Source organism: Rattus norvegicus, chromosome 9 (assembly GCF_021556685.1).
Source record: "Rattus norvegicus strain SHRSP/BbbUtx chromosome 9, alternate assembly SHRSP_T2T, whole genome shotgun sequence".
NCBI classification, from domain to species: Eukaryota; Metazoa; Chordata; class Mammalia; order Rodentia; family Muridae; genus Rattus; species Rattus norvegicus.
Window position 1 is genome coordinate 109,864,853 of NC_141542.1, and position 21,250 is coordinate 109,886,102.

A 21,250-nucleotide genomic window follows, 5' to 3' on the forward strand; every position below is an offset into this window, starting at 1 on the left:
GTATTTTTGTCAAGTGTTGACCTGGTATTCGTTTTTGGTAAACACCAAAGAGGGGTATGGATAGGTCATAGTTTATGCTATGTACCTTTTCAAATATTGTATGAACCAAATAAAGGACTCTGGATTTGGAGGCAACAGACTTTAGGAGTTATATGTTGAAGGGCACAGGGCAACAGGTATGAGAAAATAGCTTTCTAATGCATTTTGATGATATTGAAAAGACTATCGCAAGAACAAGATTGTAAAGTAGAACTTAACAAAGAAGTAGAATCATTAAAGAAAATCCATAAATAAAAACAGAAGGAACTCTGCTAAACTCATTCTCAGAGGCCACAGTCATCCTGGTATCTAAAGTACACAAAGACTCAACACAGAGAGAATTTCCCACTAATTTCCTTTATGAACATTGATGCAAAATTACTCAATAACATATTCACAAACCAAATTCAAGAGCACATCAATGACATAATCCACCGTGACCATGCTTCATTCCAAGGAGGCAGGGGTTCAGTGTGTGAAAATTAATCATCAGGACCAAACAATAGCTTACAGATTAGGAAAAGGTCTTCACTAACCCTACATCTAACAGAGGGCTGAGTTTCTACCTTATACCCATCAGAGTGGCTAAGATAAAAAACTCAGGCGACAGCAGATACTGGCCTAGATGTGGAGAAAGAGGAACATTTCTCCACTGCTGGTGGGATTGCAAACTGGTACAACCAATGATTGCCAAAAATTGACACCGATCCCATGGGCAATAACCCATCCCTGACACTATTAATGATACTCTGTTACACTTGCACACAGGAGTCTCCACACAGCAGCCAATGGGAAGAGATGCAAACATTAGATGGAGCTTGGCAAGTCTTATCGAAGAGTTTGGAGAAAGATTGAGGGACCTGAAGAGGATAGGGTCTCCACAGAATACCAACAGAGTCAACTAACCTAGACACTTGGGGTCTCCCAGAGACTGAATCACCAACCAAGAATCAAGCACAGGCTGGACCTAGGACCCCTTCACACCTGTATTAGATTGGTCTTCATGTGGGTCCTCCAAACAATGGAAGGAGAGGCTATTGATGAGCCTGTTGCCTCCTTGCCTCCCTGTGGATCCTGTACCCCTAAATGGACCACCTTGTCTAGCCTCAGTGGAAGAGGAGGTACTTAATCCAACAGCAACTTGGTGTGTGTATGTGTTTGATACCCAGAGGGGAGCTTTCCCTTCTCAAAAGAGAAAGGAAATGGGGAATCTAGGGAGAACTTACATGAGGGCATACTTGGAGGAGAGGAAGGGCTGATATTGGGTTGTAAAGGAAATAAATAAATTTAATAAAAAAGAAAATAAAAACAAATAAAATTAATTAAAAACTCAGGATGTCAAACAGAAATGTCAGAGGTAAACCTCAAGAATAGACTAACAGACATGAGAAAGAGAACTTCAGGTATTGACGATAAGGTAGGAAAATGGAAATATCATCAAAGAAAATGTTAGTTCTAAAATGATCCAGGCACAAAGCATCCCCAAAACCTGGGACATTATGAAGAAGTCAATTACTCATAACCCCAGTTCTTTTTTTTTTTCTTTTTTTCGGAGCTGGGGACCGAACCCAGGGCCTTGTGCTTGCTAGGCAAGCGCTCTACCGCTGAGCTAAATCCCCAACCCCACCCCCAGTTTTTTTTTATCCAAAGGCATAGAAGAAAAATATCCTAACCTGAGAGAGAGAGAGAGAGAGAGAGAGAGAGAGAGAGAGAGAGAGAGAGAAGAAGAAGAGGAAGAAGAAGAAGAAGAAGAAGAAGAAGAAGAAGAAGAAGAAGAGGAGGAGGAGGAGGAGAAGAGAATATGAGTCATAGAGAACACAAAGTAAAAAGACTAGCACATAAATTTTCCATGTCAGAAAATCAAAACACTTAATGTGCAGAATAGAGAAAGGATATTAAAATCTTCAAGGAAAAAGGGCCAAGTCATAAATAACAACAGGCCCATTAAAATAACAACGCCTGGTTTTTTTTAATGTGGACTTTAAAATCCAGAAGGACCTGGTTAGATGCTCTACAAGTTCTGAGAGCTCACAGACAGCAGCCAGACTACCATAACCTGCAAAAGTACCAGTCCTAATTAATGAAAGAAAAACATCATAATAAGAATGATTTTCTGTCCTCTAATCCTGCGCTACAGAAGGCAGTAGAAGAAACACTTTTGAGCAGTCTGAAGAGGATGTTAACTACACTCAGAAAGAATGAATACAACAATCCCAGCATATAATGCCCATCAAAATTCCAACGTGATTCTTCACATAAACTGAGAATGTGCCTATCCCTACAGAGACTTGATGTGCCAGGGTTGGAGGATACCTGGGGAGGGGGGAGCTCCACTCTTTCAGAGGAGAAGGGGAGTGAGGATAGGGGGAATGACTGTGTGAGGGGGAACAAGGAGTGGGACAGTGATTGGGATATAAAGTGAATAAATAAATAATAGAGAAAACCAAATGATCTTCAACTCCTAATGGAAACATAAAAACTCAGGATAACTAAAACAATTCTAAATAATTAAAGAACTGCTATAGGTTATCACCATCCAAGATTTCAAGTTGCATTGCAGAGCTGTAGTAATAAATATTATGCATTGATCAATAGAATAGAACTGAAGACCCAGACATAATTCCACATACCTACAGATAACTGTAGTTTAATTAGGGCACTGCCCATCTCCTATGTGCATGGTGACAGGGTTTAGTTTTCTTTCATATATGCATACCTTTTAGGAAGCTGATACAGTAATAGGTTTCCATGTGACTTTTCCAAAGGCCATTATGGTTTGTTGTCACTTCCCATTGTTCCAAGTTAACCTTCAGTTATAGTTTCCACTTTATTTATTTATAATCCTATATTCTATTTCCATTCCTTGGAAGATTCCTCCCTTTCCCCAGTAACTTACAGGTTGCCTAGCCTCTATGGATATGAAACAAACGTATCCGAAGCTTAAAAGCTAATGTGTACATAGAAGTAAAACAGACAATGCATTTATTTTTGTGTCCAGGTTTCCTCATTCAGGATGATTTGCTTCTATTTACTTGTGCATTTTATAAACTTATGCTTCTTAACAGCTGGGTAATGTTCCATTGTGTAAATGTACTACACTTTCCCTACCCATCCATTAGTCAACAGACATCTAGGGTCTTTCCAGCTCATCCCTATTGTAAGCAGAGAAGCAAAGAACATGGATGTTGGTTTTATGTCCAGGAGTAGTATAGCTAGGCTTTAAGGTAGATCTATTCCCAGTTTCCTGAGGAGCCACCACACTGATTTCCATTGTGGCTATACAAGTTTGCACTTCCTCTCTGGATGGCTGCTGAATTTTGCATGGTAGTTTCGTGTCCCACTGATTTGCTGATAGTGTTTCCTGGTGGAGACTTTCAAGTCTTTTATGGTATGACATTATGCCACCTACAAATAAGGATGCTTTGGATTCTTCCTTTCTTATTTTTATGCCCTTAGTCTCCTCAGCTGTTTTAATCCTCTAGCTAACACTTTGAAAACCTCTATTGAGTATATTGAATAGGTAGAGAGTAGACATCTTTGAATTATTTTCAGATTTTAGTGAAAATGCTTTTGAGTATCTGTCCATTTATGAATATGTTGGCTGTGGACTTGCCTTTATTACGTTGAGGTTTGTCCCTTTTCCCCTAGTCTCCTTAGGAGTTTTGCCAAACGTCCTTTATGCATCTATTGTATTGATTGTGTGGTTTTTGCCTTTTAGTCAGTGATGAGTTACAATTATTGATTTATAAATGTTCAATCATTTCTGCATCTCTGGGATAAAGCCAACTTGATCATAGTGGAGAGTATTTTTCATGTGTTTTTGGATTTAGCTTGCAAATTGGAATTTTTTTAAAAGTACATTGGTTTATAATTTTATTTTATTGAGTCTTTGTGTGTGTGTGTGTGTGTGGTGTGTGGTGTGTGTGTGGTATGTGTGTGTATGTATGTGTATGTGTGTGTGTATGTGTCTGTGTGTGTGTGTCTGTGTATATCTCTCTGTGTGTGTGTATGAGGTATGTGTGTGTGTGTGTATGAGGTGTGTGTGTGGTGTGTGTATGTGTATGCGTGTGTATGTGTGTGTGTATATGTGTGTGTATGTGTGTGTGGTGTGTGGTGTGTGTGTGGTGTGTGTGGTGTGTGTGGTGTGTGGTATGTGTGTGTGTGGTGTGTGTGTATGTGTGGTGTGTGTGTGTGGTGTGTGTGTATGTGTGGTGTGTGTGTATGTGTGGTGTGTATGTGTGTGTGTGTGGTGTGTGTGTGTGTGGTGTGTGTGTATGTGTGTGTGGGTGGTGTGTGTGTATGTGTGGTGTGTGTGTGTATGTGGTGTGTGTGTGGGGGTGTGTGTGTGTGTGTGTTTTGTATCAGGTTTGTAGTAGCTTCATAAAAAAGAATTAGGAAATATTCCTCCAGCTTCTGTTTTGTGGAGTAATTTAAATATTATTGGAATTAGTTTTTCTTTAACAGTCTGCTAGAATTTTGAGACGAACACACCTGTCAGTGGACAGTTGTCTTTAGAGTTTTAATTACTGCTTTTTTTCATAGGTGTTAAGTTGTTGAGGTTTCATGGATGAAGCTCCCCCTATAGGAGATAGAATGTTATGGCAACTTTCCTGGTCCTTAGCTCTCACAATTCTTTTTGTGCCATCTTCTGAGACATTGTCAGAGCCTTAGTTAGCTACAGGTACTGTGCTGTAGTTGAACCAGCTGGGGCTGAGCACCCAAATCACTTGTTGTCTGCGCTTTGACCAATCAGCACAAGAAAACTCTCAGCTCTAATAAATGCGTTTGTCCAATTGGTAGGATACAAAGATAACATAAAAGAACAGTATCCTTTCTACAGGCCAATGACAAATGTACTAAGAAATAAACAATCCTTTTCACAATATTCCTCATATACTTAAAAAAGGTAATTTGGGATGTGTCTAACCAAGCTAAAAAGAGAGGCCTCTACAATGAGAACTTTAAAACACCCAAGGGGAAAAAACAAAGAAAATGTTAGAAGACTGAAGATCTACCACACTCATCCATTGGGAAAAATTAACATTATGAAATTGGATTTCTTACAAAAAGCAATGTACAGATTCAATCCAATCCCTAAAAATTCCTACTTTTTAAGTGTTATTCAAGTGACATTTGATTTTTAGATCCAACTCCCTAGACAAGGAGTTAGTGACTATAAAAAGGAGAATTTGCCTCTCCTAGGGTGAGCCTCCTAATTGGTTATCCAGCGAGAAGATGCCAGCCATGAAACCACATACATACAGAGAACAAAGACAGACTCGTACGCTGTAGTTACACATTCATGCATTCATATATCCAAATATATGTGCGAAAGTAAAGGAGGAAGATGGAATGCGTTGTAGGGAAGGGAGTTGGGAGGATCGGGGGGGGGGGAGGAAATGGGGAAAGCAATGTAAATATATTTTCATTAAAGTGTGTATAAAATGGAATGTTGCTTCAATAACATGTGAGAAGCTGATATAAGAAGAAAATAAAAAGTAATGATAATACTATTATTTGAATATGAACAATAATAAAATGTGCATATACATGAGTTATTTTTCAAACTATAGCATGTTTTAATGCTTACAAGAAACCACTTGTACAAATAGTCCCTTGTGATTGTGTACTTTCGAAAGCCTCATTTTAGTAGTTTCTAGGCGCTTTATTGAACAGATACACAATGATTATGTAACAAATCTGTACTGTAATTATGTTTACAACCTCTTACAATTACAAATGATACTGTCACGAGCATTCTTCAATTGCTTGTGTACATTTTAAATATTTCTGATGGTAACAGTTTAGACACTGTATGCTGATAGAGGTATATGAGTATGCCCCAAATTTTGATGAACAGAAGCCAATGTTCCTTGAATGTGTCTACTTTGAGATAATGTTTGATATTAATTGAAGATTGTCTTTCCGGTCCTGTCGTTTGCCACATTTTTTAATTTTCAACAGCATATGGTTGTTGAAACATTGCTAGCAATAGAGAAAGAAAATGTGTTTGTCTAGAAAAGCCTGGGACACTAAATGCTCAAGCTCTGATACAATAAGACAACCGTGGGAAAGCATATGGCTGTAAAGATCCCTGTGCTTTGGTTAGAGAGTAAAAAAAGAGCAGGTATGAGTGGAGATAGGGATGAAATACAGACAGACAGGAATTTGAACTGAGGTGTGTAGCAGTGGGAGATGGGGACCTGGGGGTAGCCACCAGCAAGTCCCAGATGCTAGGAAAGCAAGAGGCTACCAGAACCCAACAGGGATGAGATTAGCTGAAATACACAACAAAGGGGAGGGAGAACCTGTACAGACCATATCTAGAGATTAGGTGAGGTCCCAGATCGGGGATGGTGCCACCTTGGGGGATGGTGCCACCCACTCATCTCCAAATTTTAACCCAGAATTGCTCCTGTCAAAATAAAATACAGGGACAAAGTTTAGAGCAGAGACTGAAGGAAAGGCCGTCCAGAGACTTCCCCACCTGGGGATCCTTACCATATAAAGCCACCAAACCCAGCCACTATTACTGATGCCAAGAAGTGCTTGCTGACAGGAGCCTGATATGGATGTCTCCTGAGAGGCTCTGCCAGAGCCTGACAAATACAGAGGTGGATGCTCACAGCCAACCATTAGACTGGGCGTGGGGACCCCAATGGATGAGAAAGGACTGAAGGAGCTGCAACCCCACAGGAAGAATGACAATATCAACCAACCAGACCCCTCAGAGCTTCCAGGGACTAAACCACCAACCAAAGAGTACACATGGAGGGACCCATGTCTCCAGCCACATATGTAGCTGAGGCTGAGGATGGCATTGTTTGGCATCCGTAGGAGGAGAAACCCTTGGTCCAGTGAAGGCTGATGCACCAGTGTAAGGGAATGTCAGGGCGGTGAGGTAGGAGTGGATGGATGTAAGGGGAAGCACCCTCATAGAAGCAGGAGATGGGGAATGGGAGAGGGGGGAACTGGGAAAGGGGTAACATTTGAAATGTAAATACATAAAATATCCAATGGAAAAAAAAAGAGCAGGTAAATCTGAGGCCCTACATTTTACTGAAGACTTGTTGGCAAGTAATGGCTACTCTGGAATGGAGTATCATTCTTTTTGTCGAGGTAGCTGTTCACAGGTTTCTCATTCTCCAGAGTGTGAGTGTATCAGCGTGTCTATACTTAGCCCAGTAATAATATTTTATAATTGCTTATTTAGTAAGTAAAAAAAACTTCATTGTTTCAGTACTTAATTTCACCACTAGTAAAGTTGAATTTAACCATATTTTCACTCTACTATTCTGATGTTTACATTACTGAAGAAAGTATATAATCATCTTTTCTAATTCACACACAGACCTTATAACTGATCAAATATGAATATTGTGTATAGAGTAAAGGTGAAATGTTTTAAATGATCAGAATTATAGGAGGGAGCATATATTTCAACTCAGCAGAGAAAAGTGGTTTGAAAGAGACAGTAGAAAAAAATAGGAAGAGCACAAATAAAACAGATAGCACAGAAACTGAAATATGGAGGTGCTCGGTATTTTATATATATGTGTATATATATACACATATACATACATATACATATATATACACACATATATACATATATACACATATATACATATATATATACATATGAATGTGTAAATAAAACATTGATTCATCAAGGGTCTAACAAAAAATCCTAATGCCAGGAATGAAAAACTTTCTTTTGGGTTATTAGAATTTCCCAAGAGACTCCAAACATCATAGGCTACTGCTATTGTCCTTTGCTGCCCTCAGAATTGCAAAGTTAGGTCCCTGTTGCTGGGAACCACATCTACTTCAGAAATGGAGTCCAGAGGACCAGAGCTGGAGGGGACCCGAAAGTTTCCTCCCTGAGAACTTAAATTTTATGGTACCAGAAAGAGTTATACAAACTTCCAAAGGAGGAAAGCAAGTAAGAAAAAGTCCTCCCTCCCTTTCTTTCTTCCTTCTTCCTTTCCCTCCTCCTTTCCTCCTTTCCTCTATCCCTCTGTCCCTCCCTGTCTGCCTGTTCTCTCTCTCTCTCTCTCTCTCTCTCTCTCTCTCTCTCTCTCTCTCTCTCTCCCCTCTCCCTCCCCCACTCCCTCTCCCTCTCCCTTCCTTCTCCCTCTCTCCCTCTGTCTTTCTCCCCGCCACCCCACCCCCGTCAAGATAAGGTCTCACTGTGTATCCGTGGCTGCCCTGCAACTAGCTATATACACCAGACTGGCCTCAAATTCATGGATATCCACTTGCCTCTGTCTCCTGAATGCTGGTATTAAAGGCATACAGCATCTCAACTAGCTGCATTACCTTTTCAAAGATATCACTTGCATAGATGTATCATGTGCTTTATTAGACATCCCAAATGTGTTTCTCCATACCAAGCTAGTGTCATGCCACACTGTGTATCTTAACTTGTAAATTCCAGAGACACCTGAGATTATGTCAAATGTTAAAAGGATTTCTTATTTTACATATGCCACCATATTATCAGTCATCTCTTCAAAGGGTCAATCCAAGCTTGGGCTAATACCCATTTATTAGTGAGTGCATACCATGTGTTGTTGTTTTTTTTTTTTTTTGTGATTAGGTTACCTCACTCAGATGATATTTTCTAGTTCCATCCATTTGCCTAAGAATTTCATGAAGTCATTGTTTTTAATAGCTGAGTAGTACTCCATTGTGTAGATGTACCACATTTTCTGTATCTATTCCTCTGTTGAGGGACATCTGGGTTCTTTTCTGCTGTTATGAACATAGTGGAGCATGTGTCCTTGTTATATGTTGGAGCATCATTTGGGTATATGCCCAGGAGTGGTATAACTGGGTCCTCAGGACTATATCCAGTTTTCTGAGGAACCTCCAGACTGATTTCCAGAGTGGTTGTACCAGCTTGCAATCCCACCACCAATGGAGGAGTGTTCCTCTTTCTCCACATCCTCTCCAGCAGCTGTTGTCAGTTGAGTTTTTTTTTTTTTTATCTCAGCCATTCTGACTGCTGTGAGGTGGAATCTCAGGGTTGTTTTGATTTGCATTTCCCTGATGACTAAGGATGTTGAGCATTTCTTTAGGTACTTCTCAGCCATTTGACATTCCTCAGCTGAGAATTTTTTGTTTAGCTCTGTACCCCATTAAAAAAAAGGTTATTTGATTCTCTGGAGTCTAACTTCTTGGGTTCTTTGTATATTTTGGATATTAGCCCTCCTCTATCAGATGTAGGATTGGTGAAGATCTTTTTCCAATCTGTTGGCTGCCATTTTGTCCTATTAACAGTGTCCTTTGCCTTATAGAAGCTTTGCAATTTTATGAGGTTTCTTTTATCGATTCTTGATCTTAGAGCATAAGCTCTGAAGTGTTCTGTTCAGGAAAATTTCCCAGTGCCCATGTGTTTGAGGCTCTTCCCCACTTTTACTTCTATTAGTTTGAGTGTATCTGGTTTGGTGTAGAAGTCCTTCATCCACTTGGACTAAGGCCTTGTACAGGGCAATAAGAATGGATCAGTTTGCATTCTTCCACGTGTTGACCGCCAGTTGAACCAGCACCATTTGTTGAAAATGCTACTTTTTTCCCCACTGGATGGTTTTAGCCCCTTTGTCAAAGATCAAGTGACCATAGGTGTGTGGATTCATTTCTGGACCTTCAATTCTATTCCATTGATCTATCTTCCTGTGTCTGTACCAATACCATACAGTTTTTTTTTTCTAAATCACTATTGCTCCGTAATATAGCTGGAGGTCATGGATGGTGATTCTCCCAGAAGGTCTTTTATTGTTGAGGATAGTTCTTACTATTCTGGGTTTTTTGTTACTCTAAATAAATTTGCAAATTGCTTTTTCTAACTCTATGAATTATTGAGTTGGAATTTCGATGGGGACTGCACTGAATCTGTAAATTGCTTTTGGCAAGATGGCCATTTTTACAATATTAATACTGCCAAACCATGAGCATGGAAGATCTTTCCATCTTCTGAGATCTTCTTCAATTTCTTTCTTCAGAGATTTGAAGTTCTTGTCATACAGATCATTCACTTGCTTGGTTAGAGTCACATTGAGGTATTTTATATTATTTGGGACTATTGTGAAGGGTGTCGTTTCCCTAATTTCTTTCTCAGTTTTTATCCTTTGAGTATAGGAAAGCTATTGATTTATTTGAGTTTAGTGCAGACTTCTATTAGACCTTCATAGAAGACCTAATACCAATACTCTTCAAAATATTCCACAGAATAGAAAAAAAAAAGGAACACTACTCAATTCCTTCTATGAAGCTACAATTACGCTTATACCTAAACCACACAAAGACCCAACAAAGAAAGAAAACTTCGGGTCAATTTCCCTTATAAATATCAACACAAAAATACTCAATAAAATTCTCGCAAACTGAATCCAAGAACACATCAAATTGATCATCCTTCATTATCAAGTAGGCTTCATTCCAGGGATACAGGGATGGGTCAATATATGGAAATCCATCAACGTAATCCACTATGTAAACAAACTCAAAGAAAAAAAATCACATGCTTTTCTCATTTGATGCTGAGAAAGCATTTGACAAAATTCAACATCCCTTCATGTTAAAAATCTTGGAAAGATCAGGAATTCAAGACCCATACCTAAACATAATAAAAGCAATATACAGCAAACTAGTAGCCAACATCAAACTAAATAGAAAGAAACTTGAAGCAATCCCACTAAAATCAGGGACTAGACAAGGCCGCCCACTCTTTCCTTACCCATTCAATAAAGTACTGGAAGTCCTAGCCAGAGCAATCAGATAACGAAAGGAGGTCAAAGGGATACAAATTGGAAAGGAAGAGGTCAAAATGTCACTATTGGTAGATGATATGACAATATACTTAAGTGAAAATTCCAAAAATTCCACCAGAGAACTCCTAAACCTTATAAATAACTTCAGCAAAGTGGCTGGATATAAAATTAATTCAAAGAAATCATAGCCTTCCTCTACTCAAATGAATTCTTATTATGATGAGGTGGGTAGCTGTGGAAGCATGTGACTATGTCTTGGTGTTCTTATCAATATAGTAGAAGTAGGAATGGCATATTTCTGGCATCCACAGCAGAGCTGGTGTACTTAAATATTCAGTAACTTTTGTGTGTGTCAGTGTTTACCCTGATGTACAGAAACAAAAGTTGTCTGTACTAGTAGATTTATTACAAGGTGTTGGTGTACATGATGAGGCTGGCTTGACAAGCGTGAGCCTGTGATACAGCTGTCAGAAAGGGCAGGCTAGAACTTACAGATCTCTACAGCTGTGCTCTACAAAAGTTTGTTCTTTTGGAAAGCATCAATTATGTTCTTAAGACTTTTAAAATATAGGATCAATATTATGGGAGCAAATTATGTGGATAATGTTTTTTACATAAAGCCGAATGACTATTACTATTAATCATTTCTATAAGCACTTGCTCAGCAATATGCAAATTTGTGCTTGACTGAACAACTTCAAATTCCACCTTATCCAGATTGTCAAAGAAAAACAACTGTAGTGGTTGAAAGTTGCTGGTTCCTGTGTCTTATCCATCTACCAGAACTTCTAAAGAAAAATTTTTCCTACCCTCGTATTCTCAGCTCAACATAGATTTTTCAGGCTTCCACAAATATATTGATGTATCACTATAAATGTATCAATAATTCTGAACATCAATCCTTGGACACTTTATTTATAAAACATCTGTTATTCTGATCTATTTTTCTCTTACTAGAATGGGTTAAGAAGTCAGATACCATTACCTCCTTTAGTTTACACACTCAGCTTGAGAACTAAAATATTGTACTCTCTGAAAACATATTTGCAAATTGAATATACTAAGGCATTTTTAAGTGGTGAAAAGAGTAATTAGGTTTGTGTATAAGCTAGCATAGGCAATACAAGAGAATGAAATACTTAAATGTGACAATGGATAGATGATAGCTCACCCCTTAAGAAAGTGAACTGATTTTGAATGGCTTCCCTAACACCCACATTGGGTGGCTTATGACTACTTGTGACTCTAGCTCGAGGGATCCTGATGCTCTCTTCTTATCTCTGAGGGCATACTCATACATATGTGTACACATATGTAATTAAAAATAAAACGAAATTGAAAAAATGGGAATGTTTTTTAGATATATGCACTGGGACTGGGCTCTACGACCCTGCATTTTGACTGGTTGGGTTTTCTGTAGCATTATCTGTCTGTTGCAAAGACAAGTTTCCTTGATGAGGGGTGAAGACTATACTATTTGTTGGTATAAGGACAGATCTTTATAGACTGTTGTTAAGGATTAGGCTGGTTTAGTAAATTAGTGGTACATTTTCCATGTATATTTATAATCATTATTTCATTAGTAGCTAGCTAAGTTTGCAGTACCAGGCATGGTATCATTCTTTATTGGGTAGGTTTGAAGCCCAATTAGAGATCTGTTGGTTACTGCAAAGATATGAATGCTACTACTGCATCTATTGGTTGCTTCCCTTCTTTGGAAGCTTAAAGGGTGTCTTTTAAAACCATGAATGCCCGTCTTCAGTGAGGGGCCACTGAGATTAATTATAGCTCCAGGGTCTCTGGGTCCTGAGTCTGAAATGCATGATGTCTTCACCTATAAGAACTTAGCTCCCAGTTCTGGGGTTCGGAGTAACCAAGGACAACAATAATAGATTGTACATTTTGGAAGTCTCTTAGAAGGCTCCAAATAACAATTCAAAAGAAGGCTTCTCATGTCTGGTATTGGGGTTTTGTCAGGTGATCTTTGGATCTCGGAGGAGGCATCATCAGCCAAGGTAAGGAAGGTTCATTAAGACTATTTGTTTATTTATACAACTAATTGCACAATTAACTATATTTTGTAAATAATATTATGATTCCTTTGGCTCATTGAGACATCCATATTGTTATTTTTACCTCTCTCCTTTATTCTCTTATATTTTCCTTGGAATAGGAGAGATAGTCTTCCCAAGGGAAGAGAACACCTGTTGGTTGTCTGGTGCCCAAAAGTCAGTCCTAAAACATACATAGAAGTAACATTATATGGTCTCAACATTCTATAGTTAAAAATTTATACGCATATTCAGAAAAATATGTGTGTATATGCATATGTATATATGAATGTAACAACCATTAAGGAAAAGAAGGGGTCATGCATTGGAAGGAGAATGGGGAGAGGATTATGGGAAGGCTTGGAGGGAGGAAAGGAAAGAGAGAAACATAATTAAATTATAATCTCAAAAGCAAGCAAACAAAATACCTTTAAAATTAAGCAAAATAATGCAAAACAAACAAGCAAACAAACAAACGAGTATGGGCTTCACTCTCTTTTTTGCTGATTTGAATTTTTATGTTCTTTTTTTTTTTTTTGGTTCTTTTTTTTTCGGAGCTGGGGACCGAACCCGGGGCCTTGTGCTTCCTAGGTAAGCGCTCTACCACTGAGCTAAATCCATGTTTTCAACAATGTGCATAGAATTTTTAGAAATATAATATTTGTAAAAATACTGACATAGCTGCAAGTGCTATTCTTTTTCACTTTCTTTTTCACTTATGCTGCAAGCATTAAATTATTCAAGGAAGAGTTTGGTTATGAATTTCATTAACTAAAAGTTTTTATGGATGAAGAAACTCAAAAAATATGCATGGATGTTTATTATATTTAGAGCCATTTACACATAACATTTAGCAGGTGGCAGCATGTTTTTATTTTTTTCAAGGTAAAATTTGCAATAAAGAATTTCTCTTATTTTTAAGATTGTAATATAATTACATCATTTTCTCCTTCCTTGTCCTCACTCCAAGCTTTCTTATATAACCCTTCTTGCTTTTTATTAAATTTGAGGTATCATTTTTGATTAGTTGTTGTTACATAAATATATATGTATGTGTACACACACATGCTGTTGTAAATTATAAAAAATGAGAACACTGTCTTTTATCCCCACTAGGTCTACACTGAAGTGCCCCAAGATATCTGCTGGATATCTTGCCAGAAGCACACATCCCAACTCCACAGTGTCCCACACACTCTCCCAAATTCAATTCTCCATATGAAAAGCCACACAGCACAATAACCTCTGATCCAATTGATAAGATATAATTGCCCACCTAAACATACAAAGCCCTGTACACATCTATCCCTTAAAAACATTCATAACAACCTGTAAAGGTACAGTGCGGGATCTTAACATCAGCTGTCATATTGTCCCTGGCTACTCTCTCTCCCCTCCTTTTCCATTCCCGTCTCCTCCTCTTCCTTCAAACTTTGCTCCTGCTCATCCTTTTTTCTCGTCCAATGACAGGCCTCATTCTCCCTTGTACCTGTCTCGCCTGTGACATCATCTCACATTTCACTCTTTTTGTCTAATTAAAAAAAAAAAAACTTTTCTGTCAAATATAACCTGAGCACAACTATTATCATTTTGTAATTAAAAGCATAAAATATATCTAACACCCAGTCCAACATTTTATCAGTTAAATAGAACATTTAGTTATCCATTCCAGCTTAAGAAAGGCCTAAAATCTATATTATATCTTGGCTAGCTTGTATACTATCTGAGAAATATCCAATAAAGTATGTATTTTCAGAATTAAATAGCCTGATAGGCTATGAAACTATAATCAGTCTTCAACCCTGTCAGAAATCTGAGAATGACCAAATATCTATACACATAGGAAGTCTAACATGGCTTCCAGAACTGATGGGTTGTAGTGACAAATCTCCACTAGCACAGTCCCCTGTTAGCAACATGTGAGCACAAGTCTTCAGCCTTCTGGCCCCAAATCAACTGACAGACTCTTGAAATGCAGATTTTGAAGGGCCGATCACTCTGTCTTGGCAGGGCTTATCAGTCAACTATTCTGCATAATTTGTCCTTTTTCTGGACAGCATTAGTCTGTAGATGAAACAGGCAGTTTTGTCCAGTGGCTGCCTAGCCACAAAGTATTGCCTCACCTGGAGGTAGAGATGTTCAATTTCTTCATTAAATCACCAAAGGGGAACTGTTAGGAGCAGATATGTCTCAACAAAATATAAATAACTTTAAATCTCATATTTTGTGGAATTTTGATGTTTTTGAAAACCATCCATTTATATAAGGTAATTTGGACTGTTGTCTCCATATCCTAAATATTATCTTGAAAGTACTCTCACAAACTCGGAGCCATGAATTTCTTATTTGACCCTTAACTCACATGTGTAATCAACTCAGAAGTTTGTATCGGCATCAGTAGAAGGACTGTCTCTAAACCTTGTACTTCTAAACTTTTTTGACAAATAAATTCTATGGCAAAGCAAAGATATGATCCCAGCCTATCTACCAAATGAGATTATGACTGTATAACTCAATCTAGCTAATTCCTCCCTGTTAAATTACAACCAATTTTAAATTCCTCATAAAAACAACTTTAGAATAACCATTTTCAGCCTCCCAAAAGTCCAGGGAATTGGGGCGATAACTCCTCTATAACTTCTTCAAGCTGTACATGGGCATTGAGATATCCTTGGGGGTAGGGAGTAGGAAGAATGAAGCAAATGCTGTAGCCAATGAGTCCTGACTGGACCCAGCTGAAAGTCCTTGAGATCAGGAATCCATGCAGGCACACTCTGCAAAATACAATTCTCAAGATAAAAGTTTAGAATTGAGATATCTTTTTGTTTGATTCTCCTGAATCAATTTTTTTCAGGCGGTCTACCTCTATCAAATCTGATCAGTATGACTCTGTGAGGTTTCCAGAGCCTAATCACACTTTTTAAAAACACAAAGACAAAATCTTTCTCCCAAAATATTGTGTTCCTTAGTCTGTAACCAGAAAAGCTTCTATCTTGCACTCTCTCCCAGAGTAATAATATAACTATAAAGCTCAAAGTCACACCCATTATGAAGATTAAACAATTTTTTAAAAAAGGAAGTAAGCTAAACATTAATGTTAAATAATGAGCCTGATAGGCTTTTGTACTCTGTACTATCAGGAAATTAACACAAAATTCCCGTGGAGCCCACATTAAGAGAATCTGAACTTCCTGTTGAGGTAAACATCAAAAGTAACCACAAACCCTCTCTAGCCATATGGCCTTTAGCGGGGTAATGCATAAAACAAACTAAACACATCAATTTTAATACCAATAAGCAACATGTCAAACCAGGACTTTAGTCCAAAATACATCCATCTGTTAAGCTCTGTACCTGGAGCCACAGATTTTTATCTAACCTTAATAACTTGTAAATACCTTCTATCAATTCTAATATCAATAAGCAATGTATCAAACCAGGACTTTAGCCCAAGATATATCCATCTGTTAAGCTCTCTACCAGGAGCCACAGATTTTTATTTAACCTTAATATCCTAAATATATATCCATATGTTAAGCTCTCTACCTGGAGCAACAGATTTTTATTTAACCTTAATAACGTGTAAATACCACAATACTCTACTTGGAGTTAGGGACTAATTTTTCCCTAAGTTCCGAACCATGGATGAAAATCCCCACGTGATTCAGGTAATCTCTTTACTCTCTTCTTTCTAAAAACAAACTTAATCACCTTTTAATACCTGTCATTAAGCAATAGCTTGTCTAACTAGAATTTCAACCCAAAATTCCCATGGAGCCCACGTTAAAAGGAATATGAGTATCCTGAAAGACTTTCTATACAACTTTCTTTAAAAAGCAGTTTTTATTCTCTAACTCTCTGATCTGCTGTTACTTATCACACAGCAGGGGACCTACAGCCTGCCAACTCAGGCTGCTTCTGTATTTTTGTTTAAAGTTCATGTGATGTCTCAACATGGTGCTGGCCTCCTCTTAGAAAATAAAACTTTCTCTCAACTCTTAGGATTACTAGTGGATTCTCGCCCAACAGGGACTCTTAATGTCACGGTCATGAGTTCGAGCCCCACATTGGGCGCCATCTATTGTAAAATTATAAAAAATAAAAACTCCATCTTCTATCCCTACTAGGTCTACACCGAAGTGCCCCAAGATATCTGCTGGATATCTTGCCAGAAGCACACATCCCAACTCCACAGTGTCCCACACACTCTCCCAAATTCAATTCTCCATATGAAAAGCCACACAACACAATAACCTTTGATCCAATTGATAAGATATAATTGCCCACCTAAACATACAAAACCCTATACACTTCCATCCCTTAAAAACATTTATAATGTAACTTGTAAAGGTACAGCGTGGAATCTTTTTTTTTTTTTTTTTTATTAACTTGAGTATTTCTTATATACATTTCGAGTGTTATTCCCTTTCCCGGTTTCCGGGCAAACATCCCCCTCCCCCCTCCCCTTCCTTATGGGTGTTCCCCTCCCAACCCTCCCCCCATTGCCGCCCTCTCCCCATAGACTAGTTCACTGGGGGTTCAGTCTTAGCAGGACCCAGGGCTTCCCCTTCCACTGGTGCTCTTATTAGGATATTCATTGCTATCTGTGGAATCTTAACGTCAGCTGCCATATTGTCCCTTGGCTACTCTCCCCTCCTCTTTCATTCCCGTTTCCTCTTCTTCCTTCAAATTTTTCTCCTGCCCATCCTTCCTTCTCATCCAATGACAGGTCTCATTCTCTCTTGTACCTGCCTCACCTATGACATCACACACACACACACACACACACACTACACACATATACATACATACATACATACATACATACATACATATGTATATATGGTTTTATTGTATGGTCTCTATCTGTTATAAAGAGACATTTCCTTGATGAAAGTAAGAAGTTCACTATGTATACATAACTCTGTGTGTGTGTGTGTGTGTGTGTGTGTGTGTGCGTGTGTGTATACCTAAATATAACTTGCTCAGTATGTATAATGTTACTTGTACATATATTTTCAGGGCTGATTATTTCATATTGGGTATGAAATTGGTATGTTCTTCCCCAGGTAAGACAGTTCTCTTGCTCTAAGCATTCCTCAGTTGCTTGTAGTTCTTCATGTAGTGTGGAGGCTCCATGAGTTTTTCCCCTGCTCACTTTACAATGCCTATTTACTTTTTTGCCATTGTTCTGCTCCTGTTTATGCTGTCATGTTGATGAGAATGTATGAGTCTAGATTCAGACATTACTAGACGACACAGTTTCATGGGAAAATCCCTAAACTTCTGGTTCTAACAGTCTTTTCTTCCCCTCTTACTCAATGTTTTCTAAGTCTTAGGTGAGAGAGTATTTGTAGATTTAGTGCTGTGACTAGGCTCCACAAATCTGCATTTTAATTAGTTGTGGTTTTATTGTATCATCTACATCTGTTATAAAGCAATGTTCCTTGATGCAGGGTAAGAGGTATACTTATCTGGGTATAAAACAATATATGTAGAATGTATTTAGAAATTATGCTGCTTTAATAAAGCTGTTGCTATATGTTCTCTTCCAAGATTCATGACTACGATAGCCCTAGGGCATTGACTAGGTTTCTAGCACTGTAAGTCACAATTTCTCCTAAACCCAATTAGAGAACTGTTGGTTACTGGAAAGGCTTGCAGGCCACTATTGTCCCCTTAGGCTTTAGAGAAATTCTTGCTCTGAGAGTCCATTAGGGCTTTGGATGTAGTTTAGTGGTGGTGTGCTTGTTTGCGCATGGATAGACCAGGGTTTGACTCTGAGTACAGCTGAAAAAGAGCTCATTTGTAAACATAAAGAGTGAAAGTTTGTCAAAGAAGGGCAGTGCATTTCAGTGCCCTCCATCTTTCCTTTCCCTTCTTACTTAATGGTCTCTGAGCCTTAGGTGAAAGATTTTAGTGCTGTGACTGGGCTCCACAAATATGCATTTTGATTGGTTATGATTTTATTGTATAGTTTCCATCTGTTATACAGTGATGTTTCCTTGATGAAGGGAAAGAGCTACACTTATCTTGGTATAAAAACAAATGCACAGAATGTATTTAGGAATTATACTTCAGTTGTGCTCTCTTGGGTTTTTTTTTTCAGAGATGAGATTAATATAAGGTATTCTATTAAAAGAGAGTAAAATACAGCTGGATACCAGTAATCATAATGGTAAAGTAACAGTAGGCAAAAAAAAAAACTAAAATGAAAATGAATAAGAATAAGAAAAGATAAAGAAGAGGATAGTCAGATGCATAGGATAAAAATGGAATAAAATTTCATTCCTATGAATGAAATTGCCTAAATCTGTCCTAACAATACTAAGAATACTGTGGTGTGCAAATTTATTTATTATGATTGCAACACACACATATCTGCATTCAGAAACACACATCCATAAATGCATATATTCATTCACTCAACTTTTTCAATGTTTACATTCTCTATTAGCTCAATTTGCTGCACCTCCTCTCCCTCAGATGGCTTGACTGCACTTCTCGTAGTTCTGAGTGTGGAAATACAAATAATTTCACTGGGGAGCCCCTTCCTTCTAGGAGCCCCTTCTGTCCTTGTAAAGTAGGTCAAATAGGCATTTTAGGTACCTTCTTTGCTCCCTTAGGTGATCCTCAAGCCCCAGGACCTCTCCCTGATCTCATGGGTTTATGGAAGGTCAGGTTTCTTTCACATGTACTTTATCCACCCACTGACTCCATGGAGTCCGACTTCATTCTTACGGGGCACAGATCTCCAGCCAGTCCATGCTTTCTTTCACAGACAATTTGTTTAGGAGTTGTTGCTCAGTCTGTGTTTGAGCAGGGAAAAGAATCAAAATATTTCAACTCTGCCTGGTTAGTAGGTTGTGTCTTGGTCTAGTTTTTCTCTCAAATGTGGCTTCTGTCAATGAATATGTTTACTTAATATTTTTTTTTTTTACTTTTTATGCAGTGAACATTTCCTTCTTTAAGATCAAGTATAAAAGTTAACTAGGGTTTCATATTTTACCCCATGAGATGTTTGAAATTAGGCAAACCAATTCAGGTTATAGCTGACTATGCTAGTATATTGACATAACATATGAAAACATACAAGTTACATAACTTTGCAAGAAATGTGACTGTGTTTAATGTGAAGTATGTAGGTAAATAGTTCACAAGTCATCTTATTAATATGGGGGTCCCACATGCATTCTGATGATTTGCACCATACAGTCACAATCAAACAAAACACTTACTATCTTCTTGAATCATTTCATTTAATAAGGCCATTGAGAGCCATCACAATTCCTGGACGCACACAAGCAGCTAGCTCCATATTTTATCCATGTTTTTTTTGATTTTCTGTACAAATCTAGCCCATATATTCCTGTCCTCTCCAATCTCAAATGAATGTTGAATAATTATAGGTCAATGACCACACTTATACTTCAAACAACCCCGCAAGCAGCAGACTCCCACTCTAAATTCTCAGCATTGAAAATTCTGCAAGTCATGACCAAATGTTGTCTACTGCACCTACTCTTCCTAGTTTAAAAGTTTTTGAGTCCCTGGACACTTTGCTAACAACTTCCCACGATGCCTTTAAGAAAACCGGCACTGGAGATTGTACTTGTTTTGCATGTTCCTGTTCACACAGCTGGCGGATACAAGAAGGCAAAATTTGGGGAACATTTCTTCTTTATTTAATTCCTTCTGCAGGTGTCATTTCTGTGCTTCAGCCATCTGGTGTTCTGCAGAGTAGAATTTTAATACCAGCTATTTATTCAGACATACATGCTAAATAAAAGCCTCCTCCAAATAATAGTATTAAAACGCCCAAGAAGACAAATATATTTTATGTTTGTTTTTAGTCTGTTGAGAGCGGTGTGATTTGAAAGCGTTGTACCTGTTTAGTAGACCTTGTTGGGAAAGGGTACATGAGATATGGTGTTAACAGTGGGCTTTCTTCCTGCATCATAACCCTAGTGAAGAATTGAGAACATTCCACAGGATTATCAGCCCCAGATTCAACATATCGCTATGCCCTCTTCCCTTTTCTGGAAAAGGTTTAGTGGGTAGAAACCACAGATATAGAAAAACATCTCTAATCTTTCCCTATCATAAGATCATAGAGCATGATTTTGTAACAGGACCCCAGATCTTAGAAGTCTTCCAGATCTTAGCACAATTGACTCACTCCATGACAGAAGTATCATTCAGGCTGTAAAACCCAGAATGTGACAGCATCACCTTCCAAAAATAAAACAAAGACCCAACCCTTTACAATCTATAGTTATGGGAAAGTCTCTAAATGTATTAACCTTGCTCTTTGGGTTTTATAGTTCTGCTTCTGGATAACTGTTCTTGTTAACTGACTATGTTAACCCATAACGTGGTTTTTGT